The sequence below is a fragment of the Culex quinquefasciatus genome, chromosome 2, assembly GCF_015732765.1.
Source record: "Culex quinquefasciatus strain JHB chromosome 2, VPISU_Cqui_1.0_pri_paternal, whole genome shotgun sequence".
In the NCBI taxonomy this organism is placed as follows: domain Eukaryota; kingdom Metazoa; phylum Arthropoda; class Insecta; order Diptera; family Culicidae; genus Culex; species Culex quinquefasciatus.
The window spans coordinates 161,464,759-161,481,524 of record NC_051862.1 but is presented as its reverse complement, the minus strand read 5'-3'; the positions used below and the strand labels follow the sequence as shown (position 1 = coordinate 161,481,524).

The 16,766-nt window shown below is 36.2% G+C and overlaps 11 non-coding genes across 11 annotated transcripts; 8 read left to right on the top strand and 3 right to left on the bottom strand.

Annotated features, from left to right (window-relative positions):
• The first annotated feature begins 306 nt into the window (after positions 1 to 306).
• Trnav-aac lies at positions 307 to 379 on the top strand. Its single transcript has one exon. It is a non-coding gene; the product is annotated as a tRNA-Val (tRNA).
• A 1,737-nt stretch (positions 380 to 2,116) lies between these two features.
• Trnav-cac lies at positions 2,117 to 2,189 on the top strand. Its single transcript has one exon. It is a non-coding gene; the product is annotated as a tRNA-Val (tRNA).
• A 5,087-nt stretch (positions 2,190 to 7,276) lies between these two features.
• Trnav-aac lies at positions 7,277 to 7,349 on the top strand. The gene has a single exon. It is a non-coding gene; the product is annotated as a tRNA-Val (tRNA).
• A 2,273-nt stretch (positions 7,350 to 9,622) lies between these two features.
• Trnav-cac lies at positions 9,623 to 9,695 on the top strand. Its single transcript has one exon. It is a non-coding gene; the product is annotated as a tRNA-Val (tRNA).
• Positions 9,696 to 10,141: 446 nt separating this feature from the next.
• Positions 10,142 to 10,213, bottom strand: Trnav-aac. The gene has a single exon. It is a non-coding gene; the product is annotated as a tRNA-Val (tRNA).
• Positions 10,214 to 10,321: 108 nt separating this feature from the next.
• Positions 10,322 to 10,394, top strand: Trnav-aac. Its single transcript has one exon. It is a non-coding gene; the product is annotated as a tRNA-Val (tRNA).
• A 1,600-nt stretch (positions 10,395 to 11,994) lies between these two features.
• Positions 11,995 to 12,067, top strand: Trnav-aac. Its single transcript has one exon. It is a non-coding gene; the product is annotated as a tRNA-Val (tRNA).
• A 540-nt stretch (positions 12,068 to 12,607) lies between these two features.
• On the bottom strand, positions 12,608 to 12,680 carry Trnav-uac. Its single transcript has one exon. It is a non-coding gene; the product is annotated as a tRNA-Val (tRNA).
• A 240-nt stretch (positions 12,681 to 12,920) lies between these two features.
• Trnav-cac lies at positions 12,921 to 12,993 on the top strand. The gene has a single exon. It is a non-coding gene; the product is annotated as a tRNA-Val (tRNA).
• Positions 12,994 to 15,208: 2,215 nt separating this feature from the next.
• Positions 15,209 to 15,281, bottom strand: Trnav-aac. The gene has a single exon. It is a non-coding gene; the product is annotated as a tRNA-Val (tRNA).
• A 1,031-nt stretch (positions 15,282 to 16,312) lies between these two features.
• On the top strand, positions 16,313 to 16,385 carry Trnav-aac. Its single transcript has one exon. It is a non-coding gene; the product is annotated as a tRNA-Val (tRNA).
• Positions 16,386 to 16,766: the final 381 nt, after the last annotated feature.

Here is a 16,766-nt window from a genome sequence, read left to right as displayed (position 1 = left end):
TTCATGCTTCATAGCGGATGCTGCACACGGGGGATGCAAGGTCGCCACGAGAGACCCGTGTGACAATCCACCCCCGAAGGGATGAAGTTTCCTGGAAGCACCGGGTTCGGGTGGTTAATGAGTGGACGACATTTCGGATAAGGTTGCTTCTCAGGTAGAACGTATTTCGTGGAAGTTTTTGGGCATGAGTTTAGCTTGTAGGAACGGAACAATTAGAATTTTGGCAAGCACTTAGAAGTTAATCGATTCTAAAAATCACAGTAATTATGTGATTTGATCTAAATTGATTGTCTAAAATAAATATCTGTTTCCGTGGTGTAGTGGTTATCACATCCGCCTAACACGCGGAAGGCCCCCGGTTCTATCCCGGGCGGAAACATTTTTTATAGTGGCAGTAATGAGATAATTAACACTGAAATAAAAAAAAAGTACCAAATTCCTAAATTCTAGGAATTTTACCTCCTTTCCTTATTAAGTAATCCAAAAAACCCGATTACTAAAAAAGGAAAGGAGCCAAAATTCCTAGAATTTAGGAATTTGGTACATTTTTTTATTTCAGTGAACCATCTTGTAACAAAGTTGAATTGTTCTTTATTGATGTTTACAAATTCAATATTGTTTGGGAACCAGTGCTTTAGAGGATCAATACAACTTGTGAGCAAAGACCCAACAAAAGCCAAATTAATTTAGCAGTGTTGCCATTTTTTTAAATCATAATTTTTGAAAATCTTTAAAATATAAATCTATTTTTTGACGTAGACTTACGTCTTTGTCGAAGGTACTGGGGTGTCATTCCCAAAAACCCGGGCCGAAGGCCCTGGATTACTGCGTCATCCGTCAAACGCTTATATCTTCCTTCCCTCTAATCGAATCGACACGATTTATGTGCCATTCGATTCGAAAATTATTCAGCAATTTGCTATAAAACTTTCATTGTTGGCAAAATAGTTTAACTATTGAAACAATTGAATGTTTTAAAATGTTTTCAAAATGCAGAGATTTTGCAAGCAAAATGAGCGCTTCCCACTCACGGACGGGAATGTCAAGTACCTATTTTGAGGGGAAAATCATCTGAGCAACGCGACCGAGTGTCGGTCGCGAAAAGGAGGGAAGTAGCGGGCCGAAATCATACATAAGAACGTGCGCCAGAGCCCATTCCATCATTCACGTCTCAGACGTCGGACCGGCAGCAGCAGCAGCAGCAGCAGGAAAGCTCAGCCCAGAGCAGCAGCAGCAGGAGAGAGACCAGAGCAGCAGCAGCAGGAGAGAGGGACCAGAACTGGAAAAGAAGTGCGCATCGCCTTCTCGTCGTCACCGTCAGCCAGTTGCCTCTCGATGGCCGGACCGTTTGGATCTTTCGTGGTTGCTGTGGTTCGGAGGTGCTTCAATCCCCATCCCTCGTCCCACCCGGGACGAGGCATCAACAAGATGAGGCGCGCGCCTGCTGCCTTCCGCCGAAAAGCCTCTCGTGGGTCAAGCCTTGGTTGTTAAACAATCGGGACATCCAACTAGCTCGTCGCATTCGCGGCGAGCGCTTCTGAAAGATTTACGTCTCATCAAATTCTAGTGTTGAAAGAGTTGCCCTCGTCCCACCCGGGACGAGGCAGCGGGCTAATTTGAATTTAAATTTCAGGAACAAATTTTGGTCTTCGGGGGCGACAGATTGCACAGCTTTCTGAGGCTGCTCTCGCCCCCAACCCCTATGCCCCCTCTCCCCCTCCCCCCATTCGGCTCGCTAAAATTCCTTCGTCTCTTTCTTTCCTCTCTTTGCCGTTCGAATGGGTGTTCCTTCCAATATATATAGCTAATTCTTCAAATTAATATATGGAAAACCCACATGTCCACATATCTAAATTTTACGTAAGTCTACGCCATTCCGGTTATGTCTGTGACATAACTACTTTGACTTTTTTATATAACTTTTAGGTGCAGAATCAGATTTCAAAATTTGCTTTACGTCAAAAACAATTTTTCATATAAATACAACGTGATTGAATAAATCGTAATGAAAAATGTAAAACTTAAGAAGAAAGTGCAAAACAAAAAACCACAAAAGTTTTTTTAGAATGTTCCCCTAAGTGAATTGGGTCAGCATTTTCAAAGATTTTAGTCAACTGTTTCCGTAGTGTAGTGGTTATCACGCCCGCTTCACATGCGGAAGGTCCCCGGTTGGAGACCGGGCGGAAACATCATTTTTGAAAGCTTCCGTCGGTTATGCAAATGATCAGATGAAACAAAAGATTTCTCAATTGGTCAAAATGTTGATGCAAATCTTTTAAAAATGATGCAAATAGTATACTAGCGCGACTGCTGAAAAGTTAACTTAAATGTGAGGTTCGCATAAAAAAAAGATGTACGATGTTTGTATGACACAGCAAGGGCAGTTTTGTCACATTTTTAAAACATATTTTTTGCAAAACTTAAAAATGAAGTTTGGAATTTTTTCAACTTCATTATTAGCGGCAAAATTGGATTCGAAATTGAACAGTACTTTTAAGAAATTTTAATAAAGTGCACCGTTTTTAAGACAAATACACCTAATGTTTGATTTTTGCGAAAAAAAGCTTTTTGAAGGATAGCAATATAACCTCATTTTTTGTATCTCTTTCTTTTTCTGGCCTATATCTCAGCAACAAGAGTTCCAATCTTAAATGTTTCTTATACATATCTATAGACAATTTTGAGACTGTTCGAAAAAAAATTGAGATTTGGGCAACTATGTACACAGTAAAAAAAACAAAATATGCAAACATTTCGTAAAATCCAAATTTAGATGAATTTATCTTGAAATTGGTGCACTTAAAAATTTGTTTTACGACAAGAAATCGATGATTTATATAAATACAGTGTGTATGGAAAAACCAAATAAAAATGTAAATAAAACATTAGCAAACAATGCATAATGGCTTTTTTGAGAAATTAAATTTTTATTGGTTATCTTTATTTTCATAATCGATTTTTTGAGAAATCAATTTATTATTCGTTATCTTTTGGACCATTTTTCCAAGGGTTTCCAGCAAGGCCTCAGACTGGCAAGTAATTAATAATTACTTTGATTTTCAGCTGGTAATTAGGTTATTCTTCAATTACTTAGTAACTCATGGTAATTAGAGAAATTTAAAGTAATTAATTGGTAATTAAAGTTATTTTTGAGTAATTAAAGAAATTGTTTTTTTTTTAATTGTACTTCTTCAACGAAACTATTTATTTTCTATATATAATAGGGTGTTTCAGCCAAACAAAAAAGTTCTCAGATCACGGCAAACCGAGGTTCCTCTTGTAGAGGATACCCATAGGGACTCTCATGCCAAATATCAGCCCATTTGGTTGAGAATTGGCCTGTCCCCAGCGAGTTGAAATTTACATGGATGGGATTTTTGTGCTTTTCGTTCAATCGTTCCTACAGGCCTGGGGACAACATGGATTCACTCGGAATAAAGACAGGTGTATAGGGAATGGTCCAATGAACACATTCCAGAAGAAATTAGGGTTGTCCATTCAGTCCCCAAGGTGCGCATTGGATCGACGTCCGGTGTCTCCAAAACCAACGATTCATCCTTCAAAAGCATCGCATTTTCTTAGTATGCTATGACGGCTAGGTGAAACCCCCGACGCCCCATATCAGACGGTGAACACGTGGCAGTGCATACACTCAAGTTTTGGCTCAAAAACATTCTTTAAAGTAATAAAATTATAATTATTGATGTTCCTGTAAGGATTTCAACTCTACAAAATAACGTAGCATGATGATTTTGTAATAATAATGCAATCGATGCCTCTCCACGTGTTCACCGTCTGATATGGGGCGTCGTGGTTTACACAAAGCCGTCCTAGCATACTAAGGAAATGCGATGGATGAATCGTTGGTTTTGGAGACACCGGACGTCGATCCAATGCGCACCTTGGGGACAGAATGGACAACCCTAATTCCTTCTGGAATGTGTTCATTGGACCATCCCCTATACACCTGTCTTTATTCTGAGTGAATCCATGTTGTCCCCAGACCTGTAGGAACGATTGAACGAAAAGCACAAAAATCCCATAGTAATTTCCATGTAAACTTTAAACCGCTGGGGACAGGCCAATACTCAACCAAATGGGCTGATATTTGGCATGAGAGTCGCTATGGGTATCCTCTACAAGGGGAACCTCGGTTTGCCGTAATCTGGGAACTTTTTGTTTGGCTGAAACACCCTAATATATAATCTATTATAACAGTATTTAATTAATTTCAAATAAGATTGAAACACAAAGATTAAAAAGGCTGGTTCTTTATGTAGAAGGCCTGAATCACCACAGTTCTCTCCTAAAACTCTCCTAAAAATTATTTTTATCATGTTGTTTATCGAAGCTGATTAACAACAAAAGGCAACGCCATGGTATATTACTCAGTGAAAAATGTTTTGTGAATCCGAAATCTATTCATTTTTATAAGGTTATTTTAAAAATATGTTTTTTTTTTTTGCAAGAACTACATTAGAATTGATTATTTTTTTATGCAATAGGCAGTCAACATTGTTTGAAGTTTATGTGGATGAAATATTAAAAACCAAAATGTACTTAATTATCATTGATAAAAACAAAGTTTTCATGTGATAGCCATTGAATAATCAATAAAAATATGTTTTTTTACATTTTTTCATAATCTGCAGAAATTGTTTCAATGTTAAAAATCAAACTCAGTGAAATTAAAATCGACTAATATTCAGATGCAGAAATTAAATCCAATGTAAATGTCACGTTTTACATGATCCGTATTTTCAGTAATTTTTTTTTTTAATTTGCTTGAGAAAAAAACCATGCAAAGTAATGTCAAACTAATGCTTGAAAAATATTTTAAAACTTAACGTTATTTTGATGAATTTCACAATTTTCATGAAGAACCGCTGCAAATATTTGTCAAAGTTTATGTTTGGCTCGAAAATCAGGGGCCTTTTTTTCAAACAACTTCTTTATTTTAAGAGCGAGTTTTTCACCGATGTGAAACAGGTCGTATCGAGGTGCTCCGATTTGGATGAAACTTTCAGCGTTTGTTTGTCTATACATGAGATGAACTCATGCCAAATATGAGCCCTCTACGACAAAGGGAAGTGGGGTAAAACGGGCATTGAAGTTTGTGGTCCAAAACACATGAAAAATCTTAAAATTGCTCACATTTCCGTAATACTTCATCAATTCCAACTCTCTAAGATGCATTCAAATGGTCTTTTGAAGCCCTTCAAAATGTGCTATAGACATCCAGGATTGGTTTAACTTTTTCTCATAGCTTTTGCAAATTACTGTTAAAAATGGATTTTTTTAAAACCTTAATAACTTTTGGCAACAGCCTCCAACACCCATACTCCCATAGGTCAAAAGTTAGGGAATTTCATGGACTATAAGCCTACGGTATTAACTTTTTGGCCAATCGCAGTTTTTCTCATAGTTTTACGATTTTTCTAGAACAAACATTTTACAACGTTAGTTTTTGCTCTGTAGGCCTCCATAGCGGCACTTTTTGGTCTCAATTTTGACATATTCGGAATCCTCAGAAAATTTTACATTAGATTGAGGTGTTGGAATTTTGAATTTGATTGGAAAAAATGGCATTTAGAATTAATTAAAATATTATTTAGAATTTTGTCGGATTAGGGGTAAACAAGTTTTCGCCTACTTGATACAGCATTTGACGTATTGATCATAGGGTAAATAAGATCTATTTATTTTTTCAAAAATGTTTTATTTAATTATTTTTTAAATCAAAATTACAACTCCAATACTTCTAACTTACGTGAAATTGACCGAGGATTCCGAATATGACAAAATTGAGACCAAAAAGTGCCGTCTTCTTGGCCTACAGGGCAAAAACTAACGTTGTAAAATGTTTGTTCTAGAAAAATCGTAAAACTATGAGAAAAACTGCGATTGGCCAAAAAGTTAATACCGTAAGCTTATAGTCCATGAAATTCCCTAACTTTTGACCTATGGGAGTATGGGTGTTGGTGGCTGTTGCAAAAAGATATTAAGGTTTTAAAAAAATCCATTTTTAACAGTAATTTGCAAAAGCTATGAGAAAAAGTTAAACCAATCCTGGATGTCTATAGCACATTTTGAAGGGCTTCGAAAGACCATTTGAATGCATCTTAGAGAGTTGGAATTGATGAAGTATTACGGAAATGTGAGCAATTTTAAGATTTTTCATGTGTTTTGGACCACAAACTTCAATGCCCGTTTTACCCCACTTCCCTTTGTCGTAGAGGGCTCATATTTGGCATGAGTTCATCTCATGCATAGACAAACAAACGCTGAAAGTTTCATCCAAATCGGAGCACCTCGATACGACCTCTAGAACAAACCGAGCAGAATCTACAAATACTGCCTCTTAATGGCATTCGACTAGCAACTGAAAACAGTTTCAAATTAATAATTAATTATATTAAAATTAATTTTTATTGGAGTAAAACAGTACAGTTTTTTTTTTTTTTGCTTTTATGACAAACACGACCTCAAAAAACCTAAGTCAACTTAGATAATCTTCTTTTGCAATTGATTGATAAGGGTTCGGTTGATTGAAACGTGAAACATAATGGAATTTCAAATCAGATAATGCACAGGTTAAATTGGCCATAAAACAAATGTTATTGTTCATATAAATTGAGCTTCTTATTTTTTTCCTGAAAATTTTATAATTACAGTGGACTCTCTCGTTGTCGATATTGAAGGGACCGTCGAGAGAGGGAGTTATCAAATTATAGAACGAAAAATCAAAGCAATCTTCTTGAAGGGACTGAAAAATTTATTGACAGCTGGAGCAATATTGATATCGAGAAGATCGACAGCCAGAGAGTCCACTGTAAATACTAATGTCAATTTAATAGTAAAATAAAACAATTCCAAATTTCAAATCTATTAACTCGCTGTAAGATATTATGTAAACATCACCCAAAGTTTCAGTGCCCTCTAGTGGGGGGCATTTTTGACGTTTGATCGCCTGTAGCTATTTTCAATAAAAATTATACGTGAAATTCACAATATCCAGATAATTTTTGAAAGAGCTATCGAATGAGCTATTTCTAAATAATTTAGTTCAGAGCCGTAGAAATGAATACTTAAATTTAAATTAAATGTTTTTTTTTATCGTAGTTAAAAGTAATTAAGTAATTCATGTAATTAATCATTTTGGACCAGTAATTTGAGTAATTAATTGGCAGACTGGCAAGTAATAAACGCTTCTGGAAACCCTTGCATTTTTCCCTACTTTAATTGAGTCAGCAATTTTCAAAGATTTTAGTCAACTGTTTCCGTAGTGTAGTGGTTATCACGTCCGCTTAACACGCGGAAGGTCCCCGGTTCGAGCCCGGGCGGAAACATCTATTTTGAAAGCCAGCGTTGCTTATGCAAATGACCGGATAAAACAAAAGATTTCTCAATTGATCAAACTAAACTGTTGGTGCATTCGTTAGAAAATGTTGCAATTCGTCGCTGTCGCGTTTTAATGTTTGTCCTTGAATATACAAAAACAAGAGCACGCAATGTAAACAGTAATGAACACGTTTTGTTTTGGTAACCGTTCCGAGCATTGTCCCTAAGTTTAGTTAAATTTGGTTGCCGAAGTGCCGAGTTATAAATACAAATGTTTACGGTAGTCAGACTTGTACGTATGTCAAACGCGTTATGACCTGAAAACCCTTTGGCCAGTTGTCGCACTTACATCAATTTTCAAAGTGTTTCAAGATAGCACGAAAAGATTTAAACTTGTTTCGTAAATGAAAAGTGACAAAAATGCACGGAGTTTTTTCGGTTTTTATGGAATATCTCAGGATTGAAATCAAATTTTGGGGATCTGTGAAGGTCAAAAGGGAGGCATTGTGAGCTGAAGTCAATTTGGCCCAAAATGCACGCGTGACAAAATAGCACGACAGCGACGAAATAGTATACTAGCGTGACTGCAGAAAGGTTAACTTAAATGTAAGTTAAAAAAAAGTTTAGTTTAGGTGGATTTATCCGAAAACGGTGCACTTTAAAAATTTGTTTTACGATAAACCAACAATTATTAATATAAATACAGCGTGTATGGATAAATCCAATGAACTATGTAGGGGAGTGTGGGGTAATTTGGACACCCTAAGGAAATTGCTCTGCCACGGGCTGTATGGATATTTTAAAGGAATGTGGATGACACCAGAGGATAATAGAGACCATATTTGATAGAAAAATGTCATTCATTTCGATAAATTTTGATGAAAAACCCATTTTTATCGCAAAAATTAAAAGGTGTCCAAATTACCCCCACATTTTTGTGTGGGGGTAATATGAACACCCCTATGGGGTAATTTGGACATGCCTTGTGGGGTAATATGGACATACATTGTGGGGTAATATGGACATACCTTGTGGGGTAATATGGACACCTTTTGTGGGGTAATTTGGACACATGTTGAAGAATAAGTTTAACATTTGATTTTTTGAGCATGTTTGAAGGATAACCTGGTTTTATAATTGCTTTATATTTTGAAGTGTTGTTTTGCTCACAATATTTCATAAAAGGTTTAAATAATGATTTTGTGATACAACTATATTTCAATAGGAAGATAACAAATTGTTCAGTGTAATATACATAATTTATTCATTCTTTCTGAAATGATTCAAACATTGATTCTGGATTAGGCACAAGTATAGTTTTTAGTCATTAAGGTATCGTTTAGATTTATATAAATCAATCTTTATATAGAACTAATTAACCTGAAACTATCCATATTTTTTTTTAATTTTACATTCTGTGGCCCTTCAAATTTAAATAATATTATAAACCAGCATAGAAATTAGAAATGTCAAAGAAATTAATTAAAAGCAATCAACATTAGAGTCTAGTTGAACGCCAAATGTACAGTAATCAGATTTTCATCAATTCGAATATTGGAATAAATTTATCTAAATTAAAAAAGGGGTTTTGTGAAAGTTCTCATTGTCCACATTCCTTTTTGAGTGTTTTGACATTTTAAATCCCTCTAAATTTAACAAAATCCCTTTAAAAACTCAGCCAACCATGAAAGTTACTTTTTTTACCTTACAGGTAGACTTTCAGGTATGCCCAAATTACCCCACAAGCCATGTCCAAATTACCCCCATAGCATGTTCTATCAAAAATTGCAATTTTTGATGAAAAAATGGATAAAATGCACAATTTTTATACGTACATATCTCAGGCATCGTCCAAGCAACCCCCTTAAACAAAAATTGACTTCTTTTTTGCCATATAACCCCTGCAAAACCTTATTTCCCAACCCTCAAATATTAGAACTTAAGGCGGGGCCAACCGGCCTTTGGAATCTTTTACATATTATACCCAAACTACTTAACCTATTCCAACTTTTTTGGTTTATTCATACTCCTAGGCCATTACTAGTACTAGCCTTATCACTTAAATTTCCGTTTTCACTTTATATCCGAAGAAAACGTGATTTTTAAAGGGGTGTCCAAATTACCCCCACTGTCCATATTACCCCAAACTCCCCTAAATGAAAGTTTATCAAACAATGCAACAAGTATTTTTTTGTTGTGAAATAAATTTTTATTTGATATATTTTTGTCCATTTTCCCCTATGGGAATTAGATCAGCAAATTTAAACTTATTTTTTCAACTGTTTCCGTAGTGTAGTGGTTATCACGTCCGCTTCACACGCGGAAGGTCCCCGGTTCGAGCCCGGGCGGAAACATCATTTTTGAAAGACGTCGTTGGTTCTGCAAATGATCGGATGAAACAAAAGCTTTATTTAAAGATTAATCAAACTGCTAAAGCATTCATGTGAGGTTCACCTCAATAAATTAAAAAAAACAACGTATCAGTGCTTCTAGAGAAATTTTTTTAATGCAAATAGTTCAATAGCCACAAAAACGAAGTTGACTTTATAGCTGTCGGCCACCATTGCTAGTACCTACCACTAGTGTCTTCCTTTTTATCTACAAGGACTTCGCCGCCCTGGGCTCCTAAGTGTATGAAAGTATGGCACGGAGCGACGGCGCCGAATACCCATATTAAAACAAAGAATTTTAGAGCGCCCGCCGCGGGATTCGAACCAGCGACCTCCAGATTGTGAGTCCAGTGCGCGGTTCGATTGATCCACACGGGCGGGACGATAGCCACAAAATTATTTTAAAAATCTGTTTCCGCCCGGGATCGAACCGGGGGCCTTCCGCGTGTTAGGCGAATGTGATAACCACTACACCACGGAACGCTTGATTTTAAAAAGTTTTTTTTTTGAAAATTATAATTTAAAAACTTTTGAGCCATAAATTAGTTTTAACTACAATGTTTGTTAATAGAAACACAATTAATATAACCGTTTCCGTGGTGTAGTGGTTATCACATCCGCCTAACACGCGGAAGGCCCCCGGTTCGATCCCGGGCGGAAACATTTTTTTTATGAACAGCTTCGTGATTTTCTTGGTTATGTTCTTGTAATTGTAAGGTCGAATCACTCTTCCAGGTGGAGTCCCAGCTTCATACGACGGTGGAACCAGTCAAGACATCATCGAATCGATCCGTTCAATCAGTCAACGTGCATCACGGCTCAGGGACCAAACTCATCACTCACCTTCAATGGATGCCGGTTCTAATCCGGCTTATCTGGGTCGATTTTGCCCCGGGTAGGAAACGTATTAAATTGGACCAGAAGGGGGTGGTAACCGATTCCCCAGCACTTCTCGTCGTCACTGTATCACCAGCAGTGTTATATGTATATTCAAATTGATAAGAAAGTCCTCACACGATGGATGAATCAGGCAATAGCTGCTGAAGTGATACTTTGGAGATGATGGGTGCGGTTTACCAGTCAGAGGGATCCCATCCTGATTGATAACGCATTGAATGAAAATTGAGATTATCCTTGGCTTTGTGTGAGGTGAATTGCAAGTTGATGGCAGTGTAATTACTTTTACTACACTTATAGCAAATGGTTTCTTTGCTCAATTTGTGGAAAAGAATCGTAGATTTGGGCTCGAACTCATCAAATTTTAAGCTGATTCCAATAAAATCTACAATGTCTGGTTAAGTTAAAGAAAAAAGTAATACATCAATTGGACAAATTGTAACTAGCACTTCGAGTCAAGTTGGCGCCCAACAAGCCATTATAAGAAAGCAATTTTCCTCAACGAAAGATGAAAATCGTGTATTATCAAGATTATTGCTTTCACCTCAGCTCAAAATCTTACAGAAATAGCTTTCTCTGCTTCGCATCGCAAATGATGAAGGAGCCAAGCCAAGCCAACCAGCGATTATTATGCTGTTCCGATCGCCATTTGCTAATGCAACTTCCGGTGCGGTGTCAGGAGAGCGCAAATCTGCGACCAACTCAGCGACGTGAAACACAGAAAAGTGCTTCTACTGGAGAAAGGTCCGTTCCTTTTTGGATCGTAAATCATTCGCCCCCCATAACGAAGCCCCTCTCGCTAATCATAATTAATAAAAATAAGGAAATGCCAACTTCCTAATTTCTCGTAATCTTGGCTGGTCGGTCGGTTTCTTCGCTTCTGACAAAATAATGGAAGTTTGCTGCTCTCCATTCTTCGCAAAATCCCGGCCAGCTTCCGGACCCCGGGCTTGAGGTAAATATATCATTCGTGTCTAATTTTCTTATAATCTTTCACTCTGACCCCCACCTCATGTGTCTGCGGGACGGCATCGTCTTAAGAGCGACCGTGCTTAGACCGAGTGCGTCTAAGTTGTACAGGGGCTTTGCATTTTGCCCCAAGACGCCAGGACATCACGTAGAGAGCGAGCGACGCGCTCCGTCTCAGTTTCGGAGAAGAAGTTTTCAAAATAATGTCCTTCCTGGTGAAGACAGCCAGCTGGGGGTGGGAAATGACAAATTTTTGTTTGCGAGAAGAAAGAAGATTTGGGAAAATTTTGGTGGTAATTGTGAGTTTGGATTGGAGTTTTATCTGTTATTTATTTATTGTTCTAATTGTTTACTATATACTTATTTCAAAGAAGAATTTAAATTTAAAATATCAACTGTTTCCGTGGTGTAGTGGTTATCACATCCGCCTAACACGCGAAAGGCCCCCGGTTCGATCCCGGGCGGAAACATTTTTTTAAATAAGATTTGCTTATGTAACATGAATTGAATGAAGAAAACAGTAAGTGAATTTTTATGTTTTGCCTTCCTCACTGAAGAAAAGCTATAATATTACTCGAAAAATGATGTTCTGATTGAATCTAATTTAATCTAATGGTGTTCTTCAACATACCTCCTCGACTTATCTTCACGTACACATATTTACTTAGAATCAATCTCGGAACTAACTGCATGGATTTATTCCAGATTTGTTCCATTTGATCCATTTAGAGATTCCATAGGTCCTTACTGAAAAAATCATGTTTGGAAAAAATGTTAGTAAAGTTATTTCAAAAAAAGATTTTGGTAGATGCGAAAAAGAATTGATCTTAATATCACCTCAACAGATCCTGCTCAGATGTCGTAAATCAAAACCTTAACTTTCGATCTCATGCGAAAAAATTGGGAAACTTTTTTGTAGCTTTGCTTAAATATAATTTTTGCTTGCATTCAAGCACGCGCTTTTGCTATTGATTTTTTAAATAATGTTCAATTAAACAGCCAAAAAATGATGTTTCCGCCCGGTTTCGAACCGAGGACCTTCCGCGTGTAAAGCGGACGTGATAACCACTACACTACGGAAACAGGTGATTTGAGTGCTAGAATATGTTCAAGTCAACAAAAAAACAACATTTAAAAATATGTTTGATTAGTATATAAGTAAATATTTTATTATCTTAGTTTTTTGAATAGTTTTCTTTTTCTTACAGGTTTTTTTCATATTTTTGTATTTTTTTCAAATCCTGTATTTTTTTCTATTATTACCTTATGCTTCCACATGATTTGTCGTGAACCGCAAACTTTTTAAAATTACATTAATCATCAGTTTCCGTAGTGTAGTGGTTATCACGTCCGCTTCACACGCGGAAGGTCCCCGGTTCGAGCCCGGGCGGAAACATTGTTTTTGGAATCGGTCGTTGATTATGTAAATGACCCTATGTTGGAAGAGGATTAAGTGTCCAATATGAAGTAATGAAATCGTTGATAATATATGAACGTTTTGGTGCGTTTAGTTCAGGGGTGCTCAAAGTTTTTGAATGCCGGGCCAAATTTGAAGCTCACATGAGCTTACGGGCCAAATGTAAAAAAATCTTTGTCTGAAAAAAAATATTTCAATACATAAACCGAAAAAACATTTACCTTGGATTTTTTTTCTTCAAAAATTCAGGTATTTTTTTATTCGTCGTTTAAATATTAGACACCAAAAAAAATATTTTTTTTCAACCGTTTTTTTTTTAAAGGTTTCAATCAAGTGGTTCAAATTTATTAACCAACAAAATACAAAATAGCAACAAAAAAATTTACGTCAGTATTTTATTACAACTTTTATGCCAAACATTGAATCAGGAAATACAGTATTTTTGTAGAAAATTCAAATGCCATGGTCTGGTCAAGTTCGAGGGGTTGTTGAACATTTTGTGGCACTTGTATTTTCAACAATTTATTTTTATTTTTAAAATGTCCTTTGCAAAATTATGTATTATTATTTATACCTATATTTTTGCAATCTTTGCAGTTCTCTACTTTAATCATATCAGCATTCTTATAAAACACTCAACCAAACCACAAAATATTTGTTTCGTATAGTCGATATCAAATATGAAAAAATCTTTATTTTTATTTTAAAAAAACATCTCTATCAATCTCTTAAGGTTTCATTAAAAAGCTTGAACTAAACCTTAATTTTTAAGAATTCAAATTTACTTAACACATTGGTGAAAGGGCCATTCATGGAGATCATTCAAAATGGGCCCGCGGGCCATACTTTGGTCACCCCTGGTTTAGTTCAATTCAAGGTCATACACATTTAAAAATTGTGAAAATTTGGAAGGTTGAAAATTCGAAAGTGTAATATAACCACTTTAATTATGTAATATTACCTCAATTTTGAATAAAAAAGTGGCAACAAATATTTTTAAAGGTAAAATTACACATTCTTCGTGAAATAAAACTTGTACCCATTCCCAAATGCAATATTACCATGATTTTTTACTGTGTAGAACTAATCATCTTACAAAATGTGTACAAAGTGCACTAAAAAGCAGTTCTCTTAGATGTCGGTCATTCGATTTTTCTGTATTTTTTAATCCAGCTGAAACATTTTTGGTGCCTTCGGTATGCCCAAAGAAGCCATTTTGCATCACTATTTCGTCCATATGATTTTCCATACAAATTTGGCAGCTGTCCATACAAAAATGAAATATGAAAATTCAAAAATATATATCTTTTGAAGGCATTTTCTGATCGATTTGGTGTCTTCGGCAATGTTGTAGGTTAGGACAAGGACTACACTGAAAAAAAATTAAACACGGTAAATTTTTTTGGTGATTTTAAATTTCACTTTTTGTCACTAAAACTTGATTTGCAAAAACACAATTTTTATTTTTTCAAAAGAGCCTAACATTCAATATTACGCCTATTTGAAATGTTATTACCTAAAAACGGCTATTACTTTAAAACGGTTCAATTTATCAAAATTTCACTAGATCGATCGAATCGAATCGAAAAATGAAGTTGAAAAATTGTTGCGACATATATTTCTTTTTTTTTTTTGTAAAAAAAATCAGTATTGATTTAAAAATCATAACTCGGTCAAAGATGTTTTGACCGTTCTGAAAATTTCTGAAAAGTTGGCATTTCATTTCCCCTAAAACATATCAAAAAATAAAACTAGTGCTTTTTTGCAAATCAAGTTTTAGTAAAAAAAAAGTGAAATTAAAATCACCGAAAATGTTTTTTCCGTGCATCATATTTTTCAGTGCTGTCCTTATCCAAACCTACAACTTTACCGAAGACACCAAATTGAATTTTCATAATTAATTTTTGTATGGACAGCTGCCAAATTTGTATGGAAAATTCTGAGGACAAACTAATGATGCAAAATAGCTTCTTAGGGCATACCGAAGGCACCAAAAAAGTTTCAGTCGGATTAAAAAATACAAAAATAAAATTTAATAAAAATAGATCGATTTCGTAGAGAAATGCTCTAAAGAGACTGCTAAATTCGACTCAGTAGGGGAAATATACCTATTTTCGTCACACTAAGGTTTTCAACCAATTCTCGTCACTTTTTCAGTTTCCTGCTATTTTTTTAAATTTCAGTAAAAAAATCATGTTTCCGCCCGGGATCGAACCGGGGGCCTTCCGCGTGTTAGGCGGATGTGATAACCACTACACCACGGAAACGATTGATAAGAAATTTTTTGATGTCTTTGACAAAATTGCTTAGATTGGCATGGTCTCGTGGCGCAGGGGTAGCGGCTTCGGCTGCCGATCCCGATGATGCTATGAGACGCGGGTTCGATTCCCGCCTTATCCACTGAGCTTCTATCGGATGGTGAAGTAAAACGTCGGTCCCGGTTTCTCCTGTCTCGTCAGAGGCGCTGGAGCAGAAATCCCACGTTAGAGGAAGGCCATGCCCCGGGGGGCGTAGTGCCAATAGTTTCGTTTTTTTTTTGGCATGGTCAACAACCTCCTAGAAGCGAAAAAAAATCGCAGGAATTTTCTTGAAATGTCAGATTTTCTAAAACACCCTTAATGTGAACCAACCTAATACAGTCTTGAAGTTCCTGTCTTAAATTATAAAACAAATATATTTATGTTTGGTTGTTAGGGTTGTACTAGCCTTGCAAGGGTGGTCCAAAAAAAATGCATTTTTCGACGATTTTGGCATGAAAAAACAATCTTAGTTATCCGCTTTGCAGAAGAATGATGATAAGTTGCGGTTTTAAGGAAAACACATGAATGTTTTTAAAACATATCTAAACTTACCAAAAGGTCAAATAAAAACCATTTTTTGCGGATTTGAAGGCCTCGGGCCCATTTTTCGAACCATCCTAACTCATGTATAATTACTTTGGACAACTTCCAGGCCAAATTGATGCCAAATTGGATAACTTTTTCTTACGTCCTGCTATATTGACGTGGAAACTGAAATCGAGTAATTAATAGCTCCATCAAGTGTATTGTTGAATAATTTGTGAAAATAGTGAAAGACAGCCAATTTTATGGAATTTTCTGCTTAATTTTAGGACCCAATTGCCCTTACCAATTGTAACTGCTCTGAAGACACCAAAGCACATTTCTGAAAAATAAATACAAAACTTTTGACATTATTTTTTAAAGTTATGAAGCCAAATAACACTTGATGTCGTGTCACGTGACTGACATTTCATCAGCTTTATCAAGTTTGAATTTCAACTTCTAAATAAACATCTGTTTCCGTGGTGTAGTGGTTATCACATCCGCCTAACACGCGGAAGGCCCCCGGTTCGAACCCGGGCGGAAACTGGGTTATATTTTATTATTAAGTTATTGTTTGCATGTTCACATACGTGTCACAGGCCCAGCCAAAAGTCAGCTTGCAAGCCTGCATCAGACTTGATCAGACATGTTTTTAGTCTTAATTTTGATATATTTTTTTCTAGTGCTTAGCACACGTTTATTATAAGTGAATATTTGCATACCTGTCGATGAAACCATAGGGACGTGGCGTTACATCGTGCTGCCACCTGGTTTTTTTAAGCGCAAGAGTGTAAAAGTGCTGAGTCATCGTCTAAAAATAGACGGCGTCCTATCTCGCCCAGCAAAATGAAATCGATAAAGTAGTCGGTTTCGATGAGAAAAAGTGGAAAACGTGGTCTAAAAATAGCGACGCCATCCCCCTATAAA